The sequence below is a fragment of the Cebus imitator genome, unplaced genomic scaffold (assembly GCF_001604975.1).
Source record: "Cebus imitator isolate Cc_AM_T3 unplaced genomic scaffold, Cebus_imitator-1.0 Scaffold247, whole genome shotgun sequence".
Lineage (NCBI taxonomy): Eukaryota > Metazoa > Chordata > Mammalia > Primates > Cebidae > Cebus > Cebus imitator.
In genome coordinates this window covers 1705949-1713921 of record NW_016107562.1, presented here as the reverse complement: position 1 = coordinate 1713921, position 7973 = coordinate 1705949, and the positions used below count along the sequence as shown (strand labels likewise).

The following is a 7973-nucleotide window of genomic DNA, read 5'->3' as shown; positions in this document are numbered from 1 at the left end:
AGATTTCCGCTACCACATTCAGAAGACTATCACTGGTGAAGGGTCCATAGCATTTACCTGGGAAGCTTTCATGTGTCCCTTTAAAAAGAGAGAGGTCATCAAAGGTCTGCTGAAAATGATTTTTCTCTTTTTATTTGATGATGCTGTCTTCTTCAGCGGACAGACATGAAGCTCAATACTTCGGTTAAGTGAGCTGCACAGAAACTAGAATTCATAGCATCGTATTTTGAAATGTATTCCTTGTTGACTGGAAACCCAAGCTGCTTATATTCCACACTAATACTGAACGGGGAAATTACAATAGAGTTTCATGACATACTAAAGTAAACCTGGCTATGGGTCACTGAGAAAATGTAGAAAAAGGAAGAGGATGAGGAGAAAAGGAGTGTTAGCATTGAATTTCCACTTGGGAACAAAATGTCCTCAGAATATCCAAAAGAAAACGGAGAAACACACTCTCAATTGATAAGGGATTACTGTCTGCACAGAGCAGATAGTTTTACATACATTTAGACAATGCAAATTTAACATCACAGCCACCTTACGTTTGAAATGTATTCATCCCAACAAATGTGTACTGAGTATATCGTATGTTCCATCACCATAGTAGGTAGAACAGACACAGAAGTGAACAAGATTAACCAAGCCCTGTTTTCATGGAGCTTAGATTCTATTGGAGGGAAAAAGAATCAATCGATGCAGCAAACAAGAAAATTTGAGAAATGATAACTGCTAGAAGACAATTAAAACAGGACTATTTGATAAAAATGTTTTCATAATTTTATAATTAGATTGGTTACTCAGGGAAGGCCTAATAGAGAGTAAGATATTTAAGAACACCTCCAGCTTCATCCATGTCCCCGCAAAGGACGTAATCTCATACATTTTTATGGCCGCATAGTACTCCTTGGTGTATATGTACCACGTTTTCTTTATCCAATCTATCGCTGATGAACATTTGGGTTGATTCCATGTCTTTGTTATTGTGAATAGTGCTGCAATAAACATATATGTGCGTGTATCTTTATAATACCATGATTTATATTCCTTTGAGTATTTACCCAGTACTTGTAATTGGATTGCTGGGTCAAATGGTATTTCTGGTTCCAGAGGCTTAAGGAGTCACCATACTGTCTTCTACAATGTTTGAACTAATTTACATTCCCGCCAACAGTGTAAAAGCATTCCTATTTCTCCACAGCCTTGCCAGCCTATGTAACAAACCTGCATGTTCTGCACATGTATCCTGGAACCAAAAGTAAAACAATTAAAAAAGAGAGAGGAGAGGAGAGAGAGAGAGAGAGAACACAAGAAGCGCTCAACCACTTCAAGGTCAAGAGACAGCTAGCATACAGACCCTGAGGCAAAGGGCTTGATTGCAGGAGGAATGCAAATAAACTCAGTGGTCTAATACCTAGGAATGAAGCAGGGAGTAGGATAAAGCAGGATGACAGAAGAGCATGGGAGGCATTCAAGCTGGGAGGAACAGCAATTCAAGGCGTCTGTACTATGAAGTCTGGACAGCCAAGTCCTAGGGCACTGGATCCTTCGGAGACCCACTGAATTAGAGTAACAACAAGCAGGGATTGGTTAAATAATCTTCCCACAACTTGCTTCACAAATGTTTTTGCTATTTCTTCAACTGTCCAACAATCTAAGTTTCACCCCGTTTTATAACCTGAAAAACTGGAGTTTAGAGAGACTTCATGGCATGTAAAGGGCAAAATCAGAATTTGTAATACTTCATGAATTTATTGGATTTGATTCCTTGGTTAAAGACATCAGAGGAACATAAGAGCTCTTTTCTACCTGCTAAATTCTTCCTTATCTTTCTTTCCAGGAGCCCCAGGAATTAGCTTCCATTCCAGGTTCCTCTGCTTTCTTCTCTGACTCAGTCCTGTCATGCTTCAGCAATTGAGCCGGGAGAGTTATAACTCACTGGGAACACCTGGTCTAGGCAGCTGCTCCTCCAAACTACTGTAAGAGGACCTCTCCCACCCCAGAGACATCATCTTCAGAGGGATCACTCTAAGTTTACTCCTTAAAATTAATTCTATCAACATGAACCCAGTGTTTTCAAAAAGGAGTGGGAACTTATAAGTATTCTATTGTGATATAATTTTATAGCATTTAGTATTTCTTATATAAACATGGAAATAAAGATTAACGGAAACTAACAATATAACTAATCAAAATGTCCCAATGTCCCAGTTCCCTAAAAAGCCTGTTGGTAGCATAGAGTGTCCTGTCATTAGCTCACTTGTGCAGGTCTCTGCTTATTTTCACATTCAGCAGAGAAGGTAGCATGCTTACTGCTGTAGAGATCACAAGTTTAGTGCATTATGATTCCAAAGCACTGCGAAGTAACTTTGAAATTGCAAGTTTCTCTAAAAACAAAAGCGAGTTTATTAAACTCCTACTTGTGATGAGACTATAAGGAAAAAATAAATTGCTCTACTTTCCCTCTGAATAGGAAAAACTAATTTTATGTCAGGAACATTCCACAGAGTTTTATTTAACCACATACACATTTGACTGAGTGTGCCTGAAGTACTGCAGCACCTCTTGGTATGTCCTCATTCTAAACTCGCTTGGAATTCAGTGAAACATCACAGAGCATAATATATTCATTTGGTAACCATTTGGATGTCACACTCATTCTATAGGTATTCAATTGTAATTCAACATTACTGGGCACTCAGGAAAAGTGTTAGCCTCAATTTCTCTAGTTGCCCCACTGTTAGAATTCACCCTCTGCATCTAAATCAGCACATTTGCATGTACAATTTATTCTTGATCTGAGCTTTATATTTTAAAGAATCTCTTTTTCCTTATTATCACGTTTAAATGCAAATTGTTTCATACACTGCTAGTCTATCACAGTTGTGAAGAAAACTTTTAAAGCAAGAGATTCCATAGGTTTGAAATAGCTGCAAAAGTTAGCTGACTTTGCCTTGTTTTTTTTTTAATTTTTAAAAAAGTCCATCATGCCTAAATAATATAGACATATTTTTGTCCTTTTGATTTCCAGCTAAATTCTACCAGGTCATGTTACAATATAAATATCTATGAAAAATAAGTATTATATTTTAGGAGTTATGAGGAATGCCATCCCAATACAGAATGTGGCCTGTCTATATTTTAGTGAAAAGAGCTAAGTAATAATACAGAGGGTCATATAAAGGTTCTGGAAGTGGGTAGAATGCCTCTGCTCTCTGATTCTCAGGGGTTTTACTGTGAGCATGACACCCGAAAAGTGGGAATAGAAGTGATGTGACTGGAAGTGTTCCAGTTCTAAATAGAAATACAGAGACACAGATATTAACTGAAAGTATAACAGTCATAACCAGTGGAGCTAAATCTACAGGGTCGTGGCAGATAGATAGATGATAGATAGACAGATAGATGATAGATAGTTGATAGATAGATACAAACACCATAATATTTGTTTGTGATAAAAATTTTCCATTATTAAAAATCATAACTACTTAAGCTAGATTACAAAGTACATAAAATATATATGTAAATATAAATGTGAGTGTATATAGAGTGGTAGCTAGAGAATACAATTATTAACTTTTGGTCATGCAACATTATTATTCTTAATGATAACATAACTAGCTGTAACTAAGGTCTAAAATACTTTCAAAAATAAGATCTCATATAGTACTCCAACACTTCAGCAAAGATGTAAGATGATGTTAAAACCCCATTTTATAGAAGATAAAGTAAAATAGAGGTTGATTTTTGGATTTGTAATATATTGAGTTCATCATGTATATAAAAGGGCTGAATATCACTCCATATTTTTCTATTGGTTTTAAATTGCTTAGCTGTCTTCAATTCTCAAAGCCAATAGATTGTGTACTGAGAAAACAAGATTAAAGGCAGTAAATTATTGCTAACTTAATTTATTCATATTTCTTGTTAGCCTTTTAAAAGCTGAATAGTAAATGAATGAATAAATGAATTGTAAATAAAGTGATGCATAGACCTAGTTTTAGATTCTGGCCAAGATATCAAGACATATTTATAAATACCCACAGTGTCCTGAGTAGATCCTTTGCTATTCCCTGTGAGGAAACTCCACCTACATTTTATTTTGTTATTTTATTACGGTAACTCAACATAAGATCTACCTTCCTAAATGTTTAAGTGTTGAATACATTATTCTTGACTCTATTACAATATTATATAGCATATCTCGAGAGCTTACTCATCTTGCTTGACTAAAATTTTATATTCATTTCTGACCCTGAGCGTTAAACTGATAAGCTCTATTTTCCTAACAGCACTTAAAAGAACGTAACTGAAATATAACTGAAGTAACATATTGGCCCTTTTAAAGCCAATCAATATTTCCTATATTACTTGCCAGTCAAGTAATATAGAAAAGAAATTGTTGATTTTTTAGTGTGTATAATTGTCAGCTGGGATGTGTGTGTGTATGTGTGTGTGTGTACACATGACGAAAATTTGATTTAAGAGAAGTATCAAGAGGGGACTTTTAAAGAATCATAGTTTCCTTTTTCCACAGTCTCTATTTTCTCACATGCTGTTCTTATTTCTAATTCCTTAGGGTTATAAATCTGCCAAATGCTATAGAGTTAACACAAGTTTACATCATGGAATATGTTGTGATGTAGAGGAAGAAAGGTGTGATACCTTTCCTTACCCATCACAGGGGTCACAGCTGACACTCCTGTAAGAAAAGACAGATTAACAAGAGAAAAGCATAAAAAATGCACTTATTCAAAATGTTTTCTTGACACTTGAGCCTTCTGAAATGAAGACTCAAAGACCTAAGGACAACTGTCTGTTTTCACTCTTAGGTGTGATGAAGAATGGACAGCCATGTGCAAACATGACTGGACAAAAGGGTGTGAGCGAAAGGTGGCAGGCGGAGGCAGAAGGCCCAGCAAGGCTCTCTGTTCAGGGTCGTCTTAGCTTCTTTGTATGGCATTTCTTCCTCCTGGTGAGAAGGCCCAGCAAGGCTCTCTGTTCAGGGTCGTCTTAGCTTCTTTGTATGGCATTTCTTCCTCCCGGTGAGGCAGGACCCTTCTGGAATGAGGGTCTTACCATCTACCAGCAAACAAGGTAGGTCAGATCATTTCTTTATGGCCAGCTCCTACACAGAAATGTGGGGGGAGGACAGAGTAATATTTCCGGTTTCTGTGGCCTTCCTTGGGGAAGGAAAGGGAGCAAGAAAAAGAAGGGAAAGAGAGGATCAGAAAGAGACTTCACCTCTGAGGCCATTCCAATATCCTTCAGCTCAAAGTCCTCAGCAGGCCAAAGCATCACACTTGGGGGTATTGTTTGAGAGCCCCAACAACATGAAAGAAAATTTTATTTAAAAGAAGCATTTTCCTGTCTCAAAAATTATAATTAGAGGTATTCATGATTCTGCAATGCAGTTTTGTATTTAGAATATTTCCTGAGAAATACTATCAATCAGTATTTTTAAGTAAGGAACAGAAGAAAGATGTTTCAAGAAATTTTTGTCAATAAAAAGAACCTAGATTTTGTTATGACATTTAAAGTGTCTCTGAATGACTAAATAATGTCTACTATTTAAAATAAAACATACTTTTGTGTCACTCTGGAATGACTTTTCTTTGACCTTAAGACAATAACCATACCATACCAAAATTTTGAACCTCACCAAACATAATACTATCGATCTTACCATGTCGTAATATCTACAGCTGCTAAAGCTTCCTGCCAGGCGATGGTGAAACAGTATTTCTAGCAAACAGATATTAACCCCTTGTCTAATGAGATTCGTTTGTTCCCCCATGAGTTGAAGATATCTGTCTGTAACGATTTCCATTCAGAGGATCTCTGCTTTATCAGAGATGGCAGGCAAACATTAAATCAGCCCCTCATCTCTCTGCCTTTTTCCTGACCTGTTTCCTAAGAGGACAAGCCTGGTTGCTGAGCAACAGACTACTCTGAAAAAGCTCTAGCGCTCCACCTTCCTTTGCTAGTAAAAAGCAGGAAGATGACAGCTAACCTGAGGCTTGGACACCAGGAAGGAGTTTGGGCTAAGCCACTTTGTCCAAGGCTGGGACAGCATTGCAGTCAATCTTGGAGTCTGGCAGGCAACTAATTGCACAGCTGCAGAATATCAGACACCTTTGTAATAACAGTTACTAAATTAGAGTGAACTGAACATTTTAGAACAACTAAAATTAACCAGCCCAAGTCTCAGAACACTTAATGAATCAAAAAATATTGTTTAGTCCTACGGCAATATCTTCTGTATTCTCATATGGCTTAGACTGAGAAGTATGGCAACATCTGATTTATTTATTATTATCTATTTATGTATCCATCTATACATTTATTCATTTATGTTGTGGGGGATTTGGGTTTATTCATAAACACACAAGTACTAACATTATGACACAAAAGAATGTTAGGTTATTTATTAGATTTTCCCTGACTTTAACTGTGCTGTCCTGTGGTTTATATAATTGATTGTAAATTGAAAATTCACCTAGGTTTTCAGGAATGAAGACATTTCATGTTGCTTTCTGTGAACAAAAAAATAGTCTTGTTTACATACCCCTACGCTGTTTATAATTTTAGCATCACTTCATCATTAGAAGTGAGTTTCCAATGTTCACTTTTTTGATAAAGTTGCTGCTCTGCCCAAACTTTTAAACAAATCAACAGGATTTAATTAAAAATTAACAAGATTCAGTTCACATGTTCTTGATGTATTTTGGAACTTAAATGAGACAAGATTTCATTAAAGATAGCTTTAGTCTCCACTGAAAGTAAAAGATACTGGAGAACCATGCTAAAGTGCTATATTAAAGTAACTGAAAGAATGAATTATTTCCACCAATATTTACTGAAGTGTGAATCATCTCTCTGAGTCATTGGAATCAACCATGACTGAAACTGGCACAGTCTTGCCTTCATGGGGCTTATAGTCTAGTAAACCTGATAGACATTTAAAAAAATTATCATGTGCCTATTTTTTTTTCTTGCACTATTTGGGTGCCAAGGATACAACAGTAAACTAACAGACTTAACCTCTTAGCTCTTGGGAGTCTACAGTTTCAGCTGAAAGAGGCAAATTATTAACAAAGGCTTGGGCTGGACTGGGCTGGGCCAGGCGCCGTGGCTTACGCCTGCAATCCCAGTATTTGGGAGGCCAAGAGAGGAGAATCACCTGAGATCAGGAGTTCGAGACAAGCCTGACCCACATGGAGAAACCCCGTCTCTACTAAAAATACAAAATTAGCCAGGCGTGGTGGCTCACGCATGTAATCCCAACTACTCAGGAGGCTGAGGCTGGAGAATCACTTGAACCTGGGAAGCAGAGGTTGCGGTGAGCTGAAATCACACCACTGCACTCCAGCCTGGGCAACAAGAGTGAGACTCCATCTAAAAAAAAAAAAGGTCTATGGCCATATAACCCTAAATGCACCTGATCTCGTCTGATCTTGGAAGCTAAGCAGGGTGGGTCCTGGTTAGTACTTGGATGGGAGACTGTCTGAGAATACTGGGTGCTGTAGGCTTAAAAAATAAAAGGCTCACTTGTGTATTGGTTAGCTGTGACTTGCACCATGAAAATCAGCAAATAAAGCAGCTTAAGATGACAGAGAATTAAAGATGACTGTGCAGGTAGAGATGAGAGACATAATCAAGGGACTGGTTTTAGAAACGTCATTTTAGACTTTGACTCCATTTTTGGTGTTTGACCGCTGACAGCTTTTAAGTCTCATCTCTTCCATTTTCTCTCTTGCTCCATATCTGAGCAGACCATAAAAAGCCAGGTGGGCTTCTTCCTTTAGTTCCCGTGGAAAGTTCCAACTATGTAAGCCCCCACTCAACCTGGGAACCTTCACCTCGCCTACCCTCAAAGCACACTAAAAACCAAAACCCCCGGCCTGTCCCTTCTCTCAGGCCAGCTTCGGAGGCTGTGCTGCCTGCACCAGAAATCCTCCTTAGAAGTAGCA

The 7973-nt window shown here is 37.7% G+C and overlaps 1 pseudogene; it reads left to right on the top strand.

Moving 5' to 3' along the window:
• Nucleotides 1-7413: 7413 nt before the first annotated feature.
• Nucleotides 7414-7532, top strand: LOC119466976 (annotated as a pseudogene).
• Nucleotides 7533-7973: the final 441 nt, after the last annotated feature.